The sequence below is a fragment of the Alexandromys fortis genome, unplaced genomic scaffold (assembly GCF_014885135.2).
Source record: "Alexandromys fortis isolate MF-2015 unplaced genomic scaffold, M_Fortis_MF-2015_v1.1 scaffold_151, whole genome shotgun sequence".
Classification (NCBI taxonomy): domain Eukaryota; kingdom Metazoa; phylum Chordata; class Mammalia; order Rodentia; family Cricetidae; genus Alexandromys; species Alexandromys fortis.
Window position 1 is genome coordinate 1,748,238 of NW_026068043.1, and position 17,355 is coordinate 1,765,592.

The window sequence follows — 17,355 nt, forward strand, 5'->3', positions numbered from 1 at the left end:
AAGTTTTGCTAGAGGAAAAGTAGAGTTCTATTGGGTATCTGTCTGTGCCTCCTAAATTTAGTGTCCAGTTAATATTGGGCAGTTATAAGCATTTGTTTCTAACACACAGTGGGGTTAGGAAAATAGGGACCATTACAGAAGTCAGCAACTGAGAACAGCTAGACAAACTATGCTGGGTGTCCCGGCAATAGTGAATGGAGCAGAGCAAGCAAACCCAAGAGCAGTGGTGATTGCTCAGGATATGTTCTCAGTAGAACAACACATGTCTCTGATGCCAGTAATGGTGCAATGAGATGCCCAGTCACAGCCTCGAGGATTACTGACCCCAATGGGTGTGATGGAGGAAGGTCATTTGCTAATAAAGAATCTGGCTTGGCCCATTTTATTGGTTAGAACATAGGTGGGTGGAGTAAACAGAAGAGAATGCTGGTAGGAAGAGGAAGTGAGGTCAGAAGTAATGCAGCTCCTCTCAGAGCCAGACGCCTCAGACAGAGAGGCATGCTCCGCTCTCCCGGGCAGATGCATGCAATGAAACTCCTCCAACCCAGGATGGACATAGGCTAGAATCTTCCCGGTAAGCGCACCTTGGGGTGCTTATACAGATGATTAGAAATGGGCTAAATTAATATGTGAGAATTAGCCTAGAAAAGGCTAGATAGAAATGGGTCAAGCCGTGTTTAAATGAATACAGTTTGTGTGTTGTTATTTCGGGCATGAGCTAGCCAAGTGACCGGGGTGTTGGGGATGCAGCCCCGCCGCTCCTATTTCAACAGATGGCTGCCCAACATGAGGATAACGGAATCCACAAAAAGCCTGAGAAAGCTTGGGAAAGAGTAAAGCATGCATGTTTTCTTGGTAGCAGAAATTTCAACATGGGTGGATGTGCTGGTTAGTTTTGGCTATCAATTTGGGTCAACCTAAAATCATCTAAGTAGGGATCTTAGGCCAGAATCATCTTTGAGCAGCCTCTATTGAAGAATTACCTAGGCCAGAATCGTCCGTGAGCATATTTAGATTATCTCTGTTGTTAATTGGCTTAGACGACCCTCGCTGAATGTAGGTGATGACTTTTTAGGCTGGGCTCTGGTCTATTGAAGAGCAGAGAAAACCAGCTGAGAGGCAAGCAAGAAACCAAGCAAGGATCTTTGCCTTCCTCTCTCTAATACTCCCGGTGAATATGATGATTTAAGTGTCTGCCTTGACTTCCTTGCAAAAATGGACAGTAACTTGGAATTATAAGTCAAATAAACCCCTTTCTGCCCCAATTGCTTTTGTCAGGATATTTTATCATAGCGACAGAAATGAAACTAGAATAGTGGGCAAGGATTTAAAGTACTGCACCAGGTCCTCCGCTGACCTGACATAAAAGGCAAAGAAACTGAGCCGACATAGAATACAATAGAAGATGGGCTCTGAAATCAGTCAGACCCTGACTTCACTTTAGCCTCTTCTCTTCAAAGAGTGTGACTTTTTCTTAGTGAGCCATTTAATGACTCCATGAGAAGTAGGGTCTATCCTCTGCATCCATGTGTTTTACGTTTAGGTATTCAGCTAACCATGGGCCAATAGTGCATTGATGATATGTGCTTCTTGGACCAGGCAGGTAACTATGTTGGTAAAGTGTCTGCTGTATAAGCATGAGGGCTGAGTTTGAATCTCCACAACCCATCTGAAAACAGCCAAGTATGGTGGTGTACACTTGAAATTCCCCACACTGAGCAGGTGGCCGAGATAAGTAGATTCTTGGGGTTTGATAGCCAACTAGTCAAACAGAAATGGTGAACTCCAGGTCAATTGGAAGAAACTCTCTCAAAAACCCAAAATGGGAAGCCCTCCAAGATGAGATCAGAGGATGATCTTTGACTTACATAAGTACATGCATACATGTGCTTGTGTGCCTCCACACATGCTGGCACACACATGTGCACATGTATAAAGAGCCAAATGTACAACAAAAAAATTAACATCTGTACTAAACATCTTCAGATTTTCTGTCATTCTCTGAATAAAACAGTACAAAAACTTTTTCAGATCACTTATGTTGTACAAAGTATTATAAATCGTCAAAAAAAAGTATACAGGAAGCTGAGCTTGGTGGCACACACTTTTAATCCCAGCTCTCAGAAAACACAGGCAGGTGGATTTCTGTAAGTCCAAAATCAGCCTGATCTACACAGCAGCTTTCAGGAGGATGCATGAAAGTTCTTTGCGAACATGGGACTCAAACATGTATGGATTTTAGTAGTAAAGGAGAACCTAGGACTGAAGTATAGCTCACTTGTCAGAGTGATTGTGGAGCATGCAAAAGGCCTTGGAATCCATCTCCAGCAGTTCATAAACTAGGTTTGATGGTGCACACCCATCATCTCAACACTAAGAAGGTGGATGCAGAAGGATCAGAAATTCAAGGTCATTCTTCACTACACAGTGAACTTGAAATAAGCTTAGAAGAGATGAGACTCTGTGTCTAAAATGGGACGGGGAGGGCATCCTGGAACCAAACACTTGTGCACACCTGTTGAAATAGGAGCGGCGGGGCTGCGTCCCCGGCACCCGGCCGCCCGCATGGCTAGCTTATGCCCAGAAATAATTACACGGAAACTGTATTCTTTCAAACACTGCCTGGCCCGGATAGTTCCAGTTCCTTATGGCTAGCTCTTACATATTGTTCTAACCCATTTCTAATATTCTGTGTAGCCCACGAGCTGGCTTACCAGGGAGGATCTTAACCTGCGTCTGTCTGGAGCGGGAGAACCATGGCGACTCCTACTCAGCTTCTTTTTCCCAGAATTCTCTTCTGTATACTCCGCCTACCTAATTTTCTATCCAATAAAATGGGCCAAGGCAGTTTCTTTATTAGTAAGAAATCATTCCCACATCACACACCAAAGCGAGGATTGTGTTGCTATTATAAAAATAATAAGAATTATAGGTTGGGGAGATGGTTCAGCGGTTAAAACATTTGCTGTGCAAATGTGGGGGCCTAATTTGGATTCCCAGAAGTCACTTAAATGCTGCCTGGGCACAATGGACACCTATAATACCAGCCTCTGAAAGTGGAGAAAAGGGATCCCCAGAATGAACTGGATAGTAATACAAGCCATATCAGCACTCTGCATTTGACTGAGAGACTTGGCCTCAATAAATAAGGTAGGAGAGCAATAGAGAATGATTCCCAACATCCACCTCAGGCACATACACATGTGCACAAACACACACTTGCAAATATGCATGAACACACACACAGGTGTACACAGGCCTGAATGCAAAGGGAAAGAGGGTAAACTTATACATAAATAAGTTACATAACAGCAGAAGTCTATAAAATAGGAGTTAAACTGGAATCTATCTGGCAAACATAAATATTCTTTCTTAATTGCAAATTCCACTATCAACTGCTTCCACACATTGGTTTTATAGTACTCAGAGATCCAGTTGAGACTTGTGAAAAAATTGCCATAGTTCGTTCAGGCTACTGAAAGTAATGACCAAATAGAAGCATTTTTCTGTTTGTTTGTTTTTTTCTCCTTTTGAGTGGGCTAATCCTATCTAACAGAAGCAAACAGCTCAGACCTCATTTTCCCTCAGAAGCCCATGTGATTTTTCTTAGCCTTACGGTAGAACAGCCTGTTAAATTGCAACTTCTGTTTGCAAAAGATCTATCTTCCAGCATAATGATGTATGTACAAGAAGCCATGCCGTCTCCTCAAAATCCATACACTCTATTTTTCTTCTCAGAGGCACAACGGAAAATTGCCATCTCAATGACAGAGTCAATAATTATTTAATTCATGTAGAACACACTGCCTTCATTGAGAAGCCAGCAGTTCTCGGCCACTCCAACCAACCGGAGCCTCCTGGGTACAGTAACACAGTCGACCGACTTCACTGTAGATACAGAACTCACAGAGGTGACTGGTAAGGAAGGAAGAGCGGGGAGTTTAATGACTGTTGCGTACACAGTGCGTTTAGAAACAGAGAAGGGAGAGAGATCAATTAAAAGAAAACAAACTCAAGGAGAAAAGGGGTACAGAGCAAGGGCTCAGTAGTTAAAAGTGGGTACTTAATGCTCTTGCCAACAACCCAAGTTTGATTCCTAGCACCCACATCAAGAGGTTCACAACTGCCTGAAACTCCAGCTCCCGGAAATCTAACTTCCTCTGGCCACCATGGGTGCCTGAATTCACAAGCACTCACAAAGGTGTGCATGCATGCATGCGAACACAAACATATACATGCATATTTAAAACATTTCTTTTAAAGTCAAAAGATATATATGATCTGAAGAGAAACAAGCTGGGAAAAGAATAAGTTCTGAGATACTAAGATAGAGAGATCACGAAGGGCATAAAGGATCTATATAGCCATTTGGATCAGACATCCTTGTAAATATATAGAGATGGGATTTGTTGTCTCAGATGGAAGATACTTCTAAAAGAACTAAAGTACCTGAGTCCCTAAGACTGGGGAAAAATGGTTTAAAGTCGCCCTTTAATATTTTTTTCTAAGAAAGGTCTATCTGGTTTAGGATACCCAAATTTATAGGGGTGGTTACTGTTAATGCACCAACCTAAATGCATGCTATTCTTACCGCACGACTAACTGATTCCCCTGTGTGGGTTGATCAATAGCCAGAACAAGGGGGAAATGGAACAGCTTAAATTACTGGTACAGCCATAATTGGATGTTGGACATACAGAGTCCCCAATTAGTCTTGAAATACTCCTGTTTCCACCACACCAATGACGTCTGGAAAATGGTGATTGCTTCAAGTCACATATGCTATAAATGAAGCAATGCAGGATTTCCCTCACCCATGGCCATCCCTACTGAAATGGCCTCTTATTGTTGTGGATTTAAAATATTCTGTCTTTGTTGTTCCTTTAAGTTACCAGGACAAAACAGCTTTCTTTTTCTTTTTTCTTTTCTTTTCTTTTTTTTTTTTTTTTGTCCCCATCCTTAAAAATAAGGGCCCTCTACAGATTTACCAACAGAATCTCCTCCGTCAAGAAATGATGAATAGTTCCATCATGTACCCGCAATCTGTCACTCATACATCCATTCCCGGATGACAGAATTACCCACAAGTTTGTATTACTCTCTATATGAATAACATTCTTTTCACCTATAGGACAAAGTGTCTACTTATAAAACCACTTTCATTCACTATTCGATGTCTTGGGACAAGGCTTAAAAATGACTTTGAAATAATATCAGCAAACTCGACCCTTTCTGTTTTTAGGCTTTGTTTTTGAATCTTGTACCATCTACCCTCAAAAGATACAAATACATGGAAACTCCCTTAAAACACTTAATGATTTTCAAAATCTATTAAAAGATATTAATTAGATTAAAATGTCGTTGTGTGTATCTTCAGCAGACTCACAGCTTTGATAATCCTTAAGTGTGACATTACTCTTACAAAGGCGGCACATAAAGCCTTATACTTGATTAAAACAGTGATGGCTAACGTTTATAGTATAAAAACTGACTGCCACTTTTTGTATATTTGTGTCTTTTAAATACACAGGCGTTATGGCTCAGCTGACTCTGGCCCTTGACATCATGAATGGATACATCTGACATCTCAGCCCCAGTGGTCTGTGATTGCTGTATTAACTTAATGTCTGCTCTCATAAAAAAAAAAAAAAACATAAAAGGTCAATTCAGTTATGAGGTTGAGACCCAGATCTTATTGTTATCTCTTCTGATATCTCATAAGTTACCTCTTTATGTAGTTTTGATCTCCCATAACAAAGCACAATTAGATTCTATTGCAGGACAAACCTTATATCATAACCCCAGTGATAAGATCCCATAGTTTGTACAACACACCCTTTGGCTGTCACCATTTCTTTCTCCTACCCCCTGCCTGAGGCTCTCATACATTTTTAAAAAACCATGCCTGCATAGGTTAAATAGCTTATTGGTCCCAAGATAAACACTAATGATACCAAACTCATTACTCCTCCATACAGCTGGCTAAATCATTTGTCATTTCTATGACTCTTGCAGCCAAAATGGATACCGAACCTATGCATAGCTCTATAATTTTCCAAGCATTCTGTGCATTTGGGAGTACTATTTACAAAACTGTCATTCTTTACAATCCAACAAAATGCATTATTGTTAAAAGGACCAATGGAATGCTAAAATTACAGCTTCTAAGACTTCACACCCTCAAGTCCACTGATTCATTATCCTAAGCATTGATAACTTCCATGTTTTTTTCACAGGTGATGAACATTCTATGAAAGGACAGTATACAGGTTATGACTCTCGTTTTGACTCTTAACCCACAGGTTTTCCATGATATCCACAAGGTGACATGGAACAAACCTTTGAGACCTTCTTACTTGAGGTAAGAGGGCTCACATGCACGAGTCATGAAAATAACTGTGCTTGGATTCTGGTGGGAGGAGAATGTCCAACCTTGGTCCAATAGAATCAGTCTTCAGCTGAATGCTATAGGTCAGTCAGTGACTGTATTGACCCACCACAAGCATGGGTGATGTCATCCCTGATCTGAGGGAAAATGGAGAAGATGTCTAATAAAGCAGTGTAAAAGTTAAGAGATTTGGGAAAATCCTATCCTCTGTAGGTATTTTTTGGCTTCATGTTCTCTGTTACTAGTAATTCGGTGGGCTCTGCATATGGACAGATTTATTGGATACATGTTCTTCAGCCCATTACAGTTCATTCTGTCACTTTGTCTGAAGTACCCCAACTGTATTTTTTTAAATAATGCTACCTATCTGCCTTAACTCTTACTTCTCACAGGATTCTCTTACAGACATATCAGTTTAGCTTCTCAGCCTCCACTATTTATTGCTGCTAATAGCCCCTTCTGTTATCACCCAGGATTATATAACTGGCTGGCCTGTGCTCCCCACCCCCCATACAAGATCAAAACTTTATAACAGCTGTGTATGTGAGCCTGGGGTCCTTAGCAATGCCATTTATGCTCGGTGGTGGACTGGATGAGAATGGCCACCACAGGTTCAAAGGTTTGAATTCACGAGGTCCCCAGTGGGTGAGCCTTTTGGGAAGGTTTAGGGGGTATGGCTTTGTGGGAAGAGTTGTGTCACTGCAGGATGGTTTGATATTTCAAAAGACTCAAGCCATTCCTAGTGTGCTTTCTGCCTCTTGCTTTTGCATCAAGATGTGAGTTCTCAGCTGTCCCTGCTACCGTACCTTTGATCTACCATCTTTGACTCTAATCCTCTGAGACTATAAACCTAATCAAATGCTTCCTTGTATGCTGCCGTGGCCATGGTGTCTTGTCAAAGCAGTGGAAAAGGAATGAAAACATTATCTAAATAGACGTCTTTTTGCTAATTACAGGCAGTAGGACCCCACATATAAACTTTTAAGATGGTCTGGGTTACCACACATCCTCCCAATAAAAGCATAGCTAAAAGAGAATATGGAAAATTGGTAGATGGAGAAAATTGGGCATTGGGGTGGAGACCAAATATATTAAAATTTAATTACTTTTATCACATGGATACCCATTCCAAACTCTAGGAAGTAGGCTACAGGTGGGTTAGACCCACCTCCTCTTAGAATGGGATTTGGGATGGCCTATGCAGGATCTTACCTAGAGGCTGCGGCAGTAAAGAGGTCAGTCATGCTATAGAAAGGAGATCATCACCGGGATGCAATTCAAAATGTTGCCCATTGAAACATAACCCAAAAATAAGTACTTGCATGCATCAACATGTATAGATAACTGTAGCAAGAGGCCGTTTCTTTGTTCCTGGCTGCCCAGACTCGAAATAACCACTCAGAAACTGTATTAATTAAATCACTGCTCAGCCTCATAGCTCTAGATTCTTATTGGCTAGCTCTTACTTCTTAATTTAACCCATTTCTATTAACCTGTGTATCGCCATGTAGCTGTGGCTTACTGGCAAGATTTCGGCTCGTCTTTCTCCTGTGGCAGCTACATGGTGTCTCCTCACTCTGCCATCTTCCTCTCAACATTCAGTTTAGTTTTCCCTGCCTACCTCTATTCTGTCCTGCCAGGCCCAAGACAGCTTCTTTATTAACAAATGGTGTTCACAGCATACAGAGAGGAATCCCAAATCACCTCACCTTTTCTGTTTAAATAAAAAGGAAGGTTTTAATTTTAACACAGAAAAATTACATATAACAAAACAGATATCCAGCAAGAATTACAGTTACAATATTTATATCTATTTTATCTTTTATCATAATTAAAGAAAACTATAGTTGTAACTATCTATTCTTCAACTCCATCAAATACTCCAGAAGGATATAGTATTACCTAAGTTAACAAGAGTGCTTGGTAAGCAACTTCCAAAACTCTAGAATTGACAGAGACATCTCACTGCCTGGACAGTCACCCAAAGTTTTTCTGTATCATTGGAGCATCCATCTTCAGCCTATAGGCCCATAGTATCCAACAGACTTTTCCACAAAGCAGGAAATTTCAAAGACAGTTCCACCTATGTTGGTGGTTTGTCAGTCACTTTCTTCTGTGTCCTACAGAATGTCTGGCAGACGTTTCATGAAGCAGGAACCCCGAAGGATGGTCTCACCTTTAGGCAAGTTCATCAGTCATTTTTTGTGGGTCCTGCATGTATAGTTCATACAGCATACCATCAAGCAGTTCAGACAAGAGGAGTTTCTTCTAATAAACTCCATAAGGAGCTTCTTTGATGCCTATATTCCTCTTGAAGTAATTGGTGCTGCCAGAAGCAGAAGTGTCTTACATCATGAAAAGTCCTAAGTTCTTAAAGCATTTTAAATGCCATATTCTGTTAGTCTTTGAAAAATTTGATTTTATCTAACTGAAGTATATCTCTATAAATCTAGAAAACCTAACTAACATTACTATAAATTTGACTATTATAGATGACTATTAATCTGTATTTCTTAATTATATATTACATTTTTAAATGAACTGCACAAGCACAATACCTTAAACAAAGTAGACATATACATATAACAAAATTGACCTAAAATTTGTATCAATATACCAAGATCCATACTAATGCAAATCATTCATATCTATAGCATATCCCTTTAAATGTAACAAACATTTATAAACAGTTATTTAGGGAATTTGGGCATAGTTCTTTCCAAACTGCTTCCTGCTTTTTATTGGGCAAAATAATTTGGGGAGGGTGTTTATAGCCACCTTTTGGGGGCTCTTTATCCATCAAACCCATTAGTCTGGAAGGATCTTACAGGTTCTAATCCTCTGTAGAAACAAAAGAAGAACCTCTTTTCCAAAGTAACATATCCTTAGACTCAAATTTTGTAAGAAACCTTTAAAACGTTTATGTTGGTTTAGCTTAGCAGTCCCCAGAATCAAATGTATCTCTGCAGTCAAAAAATTCAAAGAAAACACAATAGTATACATAATCCAGACTCTCTGTATACATCCCATCTTTACGTGGCTTACTTTTCTGACTTTTACTTTTTTTTTTTTTTTGATTTTTTTGAGACAGGGTTTCTCCATAGCTTTTTGGTTCTTGTCCTGGAACTAGCTCTTCTAGGCCAGGCTGGCCTAGAACCCACAGAGATCCGCCTGCCTCTGCCTCCTGAGTGCTGGGATTAAAGATGTGCGCCACCACCGCCCGGCTGACTTTTACTTTTTCTACAAGTTTAATATTTATTTTATTATCTTTACTCCTTTATGACTGTCTGTACTCTTTTATATTATATTTACTGTCTCTTTACTCTTTTTATACATTCTCCTAAGCTTACAGGCATTTTTAAAAACACACTTTGTCTCATTTAGAGGTCTTTAATGTCTGAGTCTGTCCTATTAGGTATTTGAAATCCTTTTCTGTCCAGGAATGCTTCTTAAAATGTTAAGCAGCTTAGTGTTATTACTGAAACTAAGGCTGCTTTGCCTTTTCTCTTCCCAGTCCAACACGGTGGGGCAGAGGTTTGTTTAGCATAAGCCATGCTCACAGCTCCATTTTCAGGCATGCAGTGGGTCTATGTTGCCATTAAGCAAGTTGTATCACTCTGCTCACAAGCCCCATTTAAATGCTCTGTAGCTGGACCTCCCAGAAGAGTCAGAGCCGTTTGTGCTGGTGAACTAGGATGCTGTCATTTTGAAACTGCACGTTTTTTTCCTGCTACCACAGAATCAGGAAGACCTCTCTTAAAGGAGCTGCAGCATTTTTCCAGCAAGCAGAGCCCATCCAAAAAATAAATGTAGTTAAACGTTGTGTTTTAGTCTCCAGAATTCCTTTCCAAGCCCTTTCAGGTCTTATGTGGATTTAGCTAGCACATGTTGAAGCATCAATCTGTAGAAGGAGGTCACTTGTTCATTCCTGGCTGCTCAGCCCTGAAATAACCACACAGAAACTGTAATAATTAAATCACTGCTTGGACTATTAGCTCTAGATTCTTACTGGCTAGCTTCTACATCTGAATTTAACCCATTTCTATTAATCTGTGTATTACCATGTGACTGTGGCTTACCGGCAAGTTTCTGGTTTGTCTCCAGCGACACCTACATGAGCGTCTCTTCACTCCACCTTCTTTCTCCCAGCATTCAGTTTAGTTTTCCCTGCCTTCCTCTATTCTGCTTTGCCAGGCCAAAGACAGCTTCTTTATTAACCAATGGTATTCACAGCATACAGAGGGGGAATCCCACATCAAAATGTTGCCCATTGAAAGATAACTCAAAAATAAATACTTGCATGAATCAACATGTATAGTTAACCACTGTGCTCTTTTATCAGGAAATATTCAAATAGCATATAATGAGCCTGGATGGTTACATCACATGACTTCTCTTGACTGCTATTTGCAGCAACCCATTAATTATATTCACTGGTGAAAGGATTCCATGATTCTTAAAGTACCAGAAGCTGCCTGGGTTCTCATCCATTTTAAAGCATTTTAGCACAAGACTTCAAATGCAGCCTTCACACATGAAATGATAAGTCATCCACAGAGACACTCCGAATGTTTCATTTAGTAGCTAGTTGCTTTAAGTGTGATCTAGCTAGTATTACTGTTTGTTACAGGTGAAAAAGCAGCCTCTTTTGTACAAAAATCTTAAAGGACTTTCCTAAAACATGACAAACCCCAAATTCCCATCAATCAAGAGATTCTCAGTGAAATTCAACTACTAAAGGACCCTATTATTTAAGTGTACTATAATCCTATATTTGGAGAGTAAGTACAGGACTTGCATCGGTCACAGTCTCGAAGATGCCACTCTAATGTCACCCAATATTGTGTTACCCAGGTTCCATATAGTGAATTGGAACAAGAATGGTCTAGATTAAAAATCATCCGTTAGAATTGCATCTGTTTCATAATGCACGTACTAAAGTTACAATCCAAGGTCTTGGCTGTGGCAACAACTAAGGACCCTGTGCTGGCAAAGGAAAAGCTATGGGGAAGATCGGCCGAAGGAACAGTGCCACTCAATCTCTTCAAATATTTTAGAACTGTTGTGTTTGGCGTGCTGGGGTTTAATGATTCTGAATATTGTTTATCTGCTTCTTCTTAGTGGGATCTGTCAAACAAGTTGAAACCATTAACTAGAGAGAAATAACTGATTCCAAAATGAGTTAATGTTAACTTTATTGCAGAAACAAAAGGGGGGAATTGTTACCAACATACTCATCTTAGAAGAAATATGTTCTAAGTATTTAGGGTCACCTAAAAGCTCACTGACCCTTGGCACATTAAGGACAGGGGAAAGATCCATACAAACAAGCTTTCCAGCTGATACAAGGATGTGCTACTTCTTAAGATGCATGGGTTTGCGACGTTCCCATATACTTTTCGAGCCATACATTTGTGTCTTCTTTACTCCCTAGTGATCTATTAAGGAAAACATTCTATTCTTTGTAAACACGGTTTAATGACTGCATAGTTAGTATCTTTGCATGCAATTGCTTCTAATAGAAACTCAGCCCTGGAGACACTCTGGATCCTTTAGATTTGTTTGCATGCTCTTCGGGTCCCCAGTCTTCCCTGATGAAAATGAACTCTGCAGACTCTGAGTTTTATTTCGTGGACTGAGATCCACTATCTGAGGCCAATTAAGTTATTGATGTAGGAAGATCCAGCCTACTGTGGGTAGCAGCATTCCTTAGGCAGGGGAGCCTGACCTCTTTGGGTAGAGAAAGCCAGCTGAGTACAACAAGCAAGGGAGTCTGTATGCATTCGTTCCTCCCCACTCTGGACTGTAGACGTGGTGTGAATACCTGTTTTAAGCTCTTGCCACCTTGACTTCTCTGCTAGCATAGACTGCAGCCTGAGATTTTTAGCCAAAATCCACTCTTTCTCCTATAAGTTGCCTTTTCTCACAGCAACAGAAATAAAACTAGAACAACTTCAATGATCTATATAGAACACTTCCTAACTAATAAGAACATATCCGTGTATTTTGAAAATATTTTCAGAACATATGACTTCATTGCAAGCACCTAAAATTCTTTTAAGCCAGAGATGGCAGATATTATTATTCCCACATTGCTCATGAGTCAACCAGAGCCCAGACATGGTATTAAAGGGAAAAATGGAATTGGGAGCAGATTTTCCACCTGATGGTACAGTGTTTAAAAAGCTAACATGCCTTAAGGAAAGTAGATAATTAATGAAAATATGATGTTAAATATAAAATTTTCACAAGCTTGCTCATAACCAGAGAAGTATACACTACTGATGCCCATCCCATTTCTTGGCTCTTATGCTATTATGGTCTTTAAGCTTAGGCCCTAAATGCAAATGTAGTCCATTTGCTCATGTATTGGAATAGTTGGGCCCTACCTAATGGTGATAGTGTTCCATCCAGCAGAGAATATCAATAAAGGATAAGCATTAAGGAGACTAGAGAGATGGCTCAGCACTTAAGAGTACTTGCTGCTCTTGCAGAGGTTCCCCAGTTCAAATCCTAGCATTCACAATGGGTGGTGTATAACTGCCTGGTCATAGTACATTCACAGTCCAGAGCAGAGAGAAATGAATGCACCCATAATGGCATAAACCATTATGGACTTTCAGAGAGATGAGTGAGGACTTTGACAGTAAGCAGAAAATTTCTACAAAGTGACAAAATAAAGGTTAAATCCCACAATATATCTCTCTTACTGATTAAAGTGATATTTTATTTATGTTTTAATAAATAAAGCTTGTCTAAAGATCAGAAGGGCAAAGATAAGTCACTAGAGGTCAGGCAGTGGTAGCACACACCTTTAACCCCAGGATTTGGGAGATAGAGGCAGATGGAGCTCTGTGTGTTCAGGGCCACCCTGGGCTATACAAGATCAATGCAGAAACAAATCCAGGTGGTGGTGGCTCACACCTTTAATCCCAGTACCAGGGAGTCATACGTCTTTAACCCCAGCACTAGAGGGAATATAAAACGAGAGGAGAGAGAGAGGGTTAGTCTGCTTAGTCTGCAGTTGTCCAGCCTTGGTAGAGGTATGGCTTCTCTAGTGACTTGGTTGCTTTGGTTTTATGGTCTCTGGGTTGAATCCTAGTATCTGACTTTGGCTTTTTATTATTCGTGATACAGATGATGAGAGAACCTGTCATGAAATAAATACTCAGAAATAAACAAGTTATTAGGTGAATGAAGAATCCACTAGACTAGACTATGTGAAAACCTCATATCGGGAAAGGTTGGGAGAATTAACTCTTGCCATAAAGGCATTATATTAGTTCCTGTTTGTGTTGCTATGACAAAAATCAAACAAAATCAATCTTCAAAAGGAAAGTTGTATTTTGATTCACAGTTCACCATGGTGGGGAAGGCATGGTGGCAGGAATGTGAGGTAGCTGATTATGTTGCATTTGTAGTCTGGCAGTAGAGAAAGATTTGTTTTTAATTCAGTCTCAGATCTCCACACATGAAATGGTACCACCCTCACTTAGGGTGAGTTTTCCCATCCCATCTTACTTAAACCTCACAGAGATACCTAATGTCTATCTCCTAAGTGATTCTAAATCTAGTTCAGGTGACAGTTTTGACGGCTAGGGTTGTCAACCTGATAATGTCTAGAATCATCTGGGAACAGGTCTAAAAGGACTGCTACCTAGATCAGGTTGGCCTGTGAGCATGTCTGTGAGGGATTGTCTTGATTGCATTCACTAAGATGCAAAGACCTGCCCATTATGGGTGGTGCCATTTCTTAGGCAGGGGATCTTGGACTGTATAAGAGTGGAGAAAGCAGTTGGATATTCATGTATTTATTCTCCATTGCTCTTGACTGTGTGCGTAATTAGCTGTTTCAAGTTCCTGCCTTGACCTCTCTAAAAGACTGTAACCTGGAACTGTACACCAGATAAACCCTTTCTCCTGTAAGTTGCTTGTTTTGGGGTGTTTTAAGTCACAGCAATAGGAAAAGAAACCAAGACGTGGTTAGTCATCATATTTACCTAAAGGTAAAGGCTCACTGGTGAATTATGGGACAGTCAAGATGTTTTGGGATACCTGAGGGCATATGGCTCTTCACAGTGAAAATATGCTCATCTATTCTATAATATTTTGAGTCCTTTGACCTTGTGAAGTGCAATCAGTTACCTTCTAGAAAAACTTCAGGCCACATCTGATTCGAAAGCAAAAGCATCTGGGGTATGATCCCATGTAGTTTGTGATTGGAATCACCCTTCACTGATAATTAATAACATCTTGCAGTGTGACATCCATGATGAGCTATCCACTCTTCGCGTACCAGATATTTCTTCCCCCTGGGAAAATAAACATTGCAAACCTAAACTTAGCACATTCATGATATCTCCCGCTATTCCAATTACCTGGTGTCAGGCTCTCCAAACAAACTGAATTTCCATCATTGGGAATAAAGGAAATACCAGCCACGCTGATCTATTAGTGGAAAGGAGAGGTCGCCCCAAATCAAACAGCAATATATTGCTGCTGTTGCTCACAGAACGAATTGCTACTCTGGAGAATACTCCTTTACTAAATGGCTATAAAGGCCCCGTGCTCCAGAAAAGTCGGAAGAAAAATTACCTCCCAGCTTGTGCATTTATTTTTATGACTGTCGCTGATCATTCCCTCCTACTCCTGCCTACAACGTACCCCAGCGCCTGTCAATTCCCAGACCTAATCCTATACCGGTTTTCCAAATCCCCACTGAGTCAGCTTACTGAAATGACATGATAGGATCGGCTTCTTTGCCAGACTCCCAAGTCAAGTGTTATGAAGTGAGCGGAGCCTCTCTGTCTTTATAAGTGCATTGTGAACTTTATAGTTTAATATTAAACTTGCATCATAAAAAATGGCTCATAAATGGCTAATAAAAATCCAGTTTACAGCGTATAAAGTGCATCAGTACTTTGCACGGGCTTGCTTAAGAAGATTTATGTGCGAGCTCTTCATCTTCTGCCGTAAGACTGGTTTCCCCTTCCAAAACCAAAAATCATTAAAAAAAAATAACCATCGAGAAAGAAGACCTGGTTGAATGCTGAGTGGCACCAATTTTGAAACCTTACTGGAAATCCAGGCACAATGTACAACTATTCACTAATGTAACGGGAAATGCCGTTGGTCCCAGAGCTGGCATCATGACCCTTGGTGTGCAGCAGAACAGGCACCTTTGGAAGCTCTGATAGATTAGCAGAGACATTCAGACCAACTATGTTCAACATGGTCGTTAGAAGGAAATCACCTGAGTTCTGGGATATAGCTTAGTTGACCAAATGCTTGCCTTGTGTCCTGGTTTTCTCTCTGCTGTGGCCAATACCCCGACTAATAGCAGTTTGAGTGAGGGGTGTTCATTTCATCTTAAAGGTGACATCCCATCATCCAGGGAAGTGAGGGCGGGAACTCGAAGCAGAAACCGTGGAGGGATGCTGCTTACTGACATGCCCAGCTGCCTTTCTTCTGGAGCACAGGTTCCCCTGCCTAAAGGAGGATACTACTCACATTTGTCCGGGTGCCTTTGTATCAAATAGAAGTAAGAAAATGCCTTACAGACATGTCTGCAGTCCAAACCAATCCGGGCAGTTTTCAGTTGAGACTCCTTCTTCCCAGGTGACCCTAGCTTATGTCAAGTTGACAGCTGAAGACAGCCATGACACTTTGCCAGCCTGAGAAACTGAGTTCAGTGTCCAGTACATACACAAAAAGCTGAGCATGGTGGTATACACCTAGAATTCCAGTGACAGAGAGGTGGAGACAGGAGGATTTCTGAGGCTAACTCGGCAGCCAGCCTAACTGAGTCAGGGAGAGCTAAAACAAGGTGGGTAGCACCTGTTGGATGACAGGCGAGACCGTCCTCTGACCTCTAAGCATACACAAATTACATAGTACACAAACATCTGCCTCTTTCTCTTTCTCAAATACATCGCTTGTTGGCCTCAGTCTGTGGGCAGAAAGAGCCTTCCAAAAACTGCAGAAGTGTCAGCGCGCCAAGCCCTAAGCCACAGATTCAGTGGGCTCCCCTAAAAGCACAAGGCGTCTCCTCTGATGAGTTCCGCGCGATGGCCCGGCTCCCCCTCCTCCCTCTCGCTGTCTCCTCTGCCTAATGCATTCATGATCTATGCGGCTGCAGCTTCCTTGCCCCCTCCGTCCTATTTCACTTTTTATTACCCATTGCGCTGCTTTCCCCAGGTTTATATACTTCATTATGTTCTCCACTGTCACTTCCCTTATTTCATTTTTGATTTTTCTTTTAAGCTCACTGCTGGCAGCTGCCTCGCCTCTCCGTCTCCTCACCCGCCGCCCTCCACACACCATACATCCATCTGCAGGAGACCAAGGCCTTCCACTGTAAAGTTGAGTCCAGCTCTTGACACATTGCCAAGGAGGTATCGTGACCTGGATGTGGAGTTTGGAGAGTCTGGCTGCTGCCTCAGTCTTGAGAAGATAGAATTCTGGGTGGAAGGGTTGGTGCCTACGACACTTTGAGACATTTAGTTAGCTTGCATGATTGCGGTGGTGGTGGTGGTGGTGGTGGTATTGACAGAGCCCTCTCTCCAGCTTCTTAGTTAGCTTTTAAGTGGGTCAGATGCAAAAGAAACTGATTAAGGGAACTGATCTCCAAAGAGCTTATAACAAAATGGATTGAAAAAAAATCAAAATCCAAAGGAAAACCTTCCCACCTAAGAACAGGGACTGAATGAGATTACAACTTTGAATGGTGTAATGGTTGCACAAACCATACAAGCTTGAATTAATCATGAAAGGGTGACTTTATCAACTTCCCTGACAACATATTATCATTTATATCTTAGAATCAATCAAGAATTATGATCCTCCTCATGCACTCTGCTTTTTAAGGGGATAGCCTTGTGTTTTATCGAGAAAGGCATTTAATCATCCCTAGCAGTAGAAGTAGGTATAAAGCTAAGAGCAAGAGAGAGATGATTCAAATTAACGGA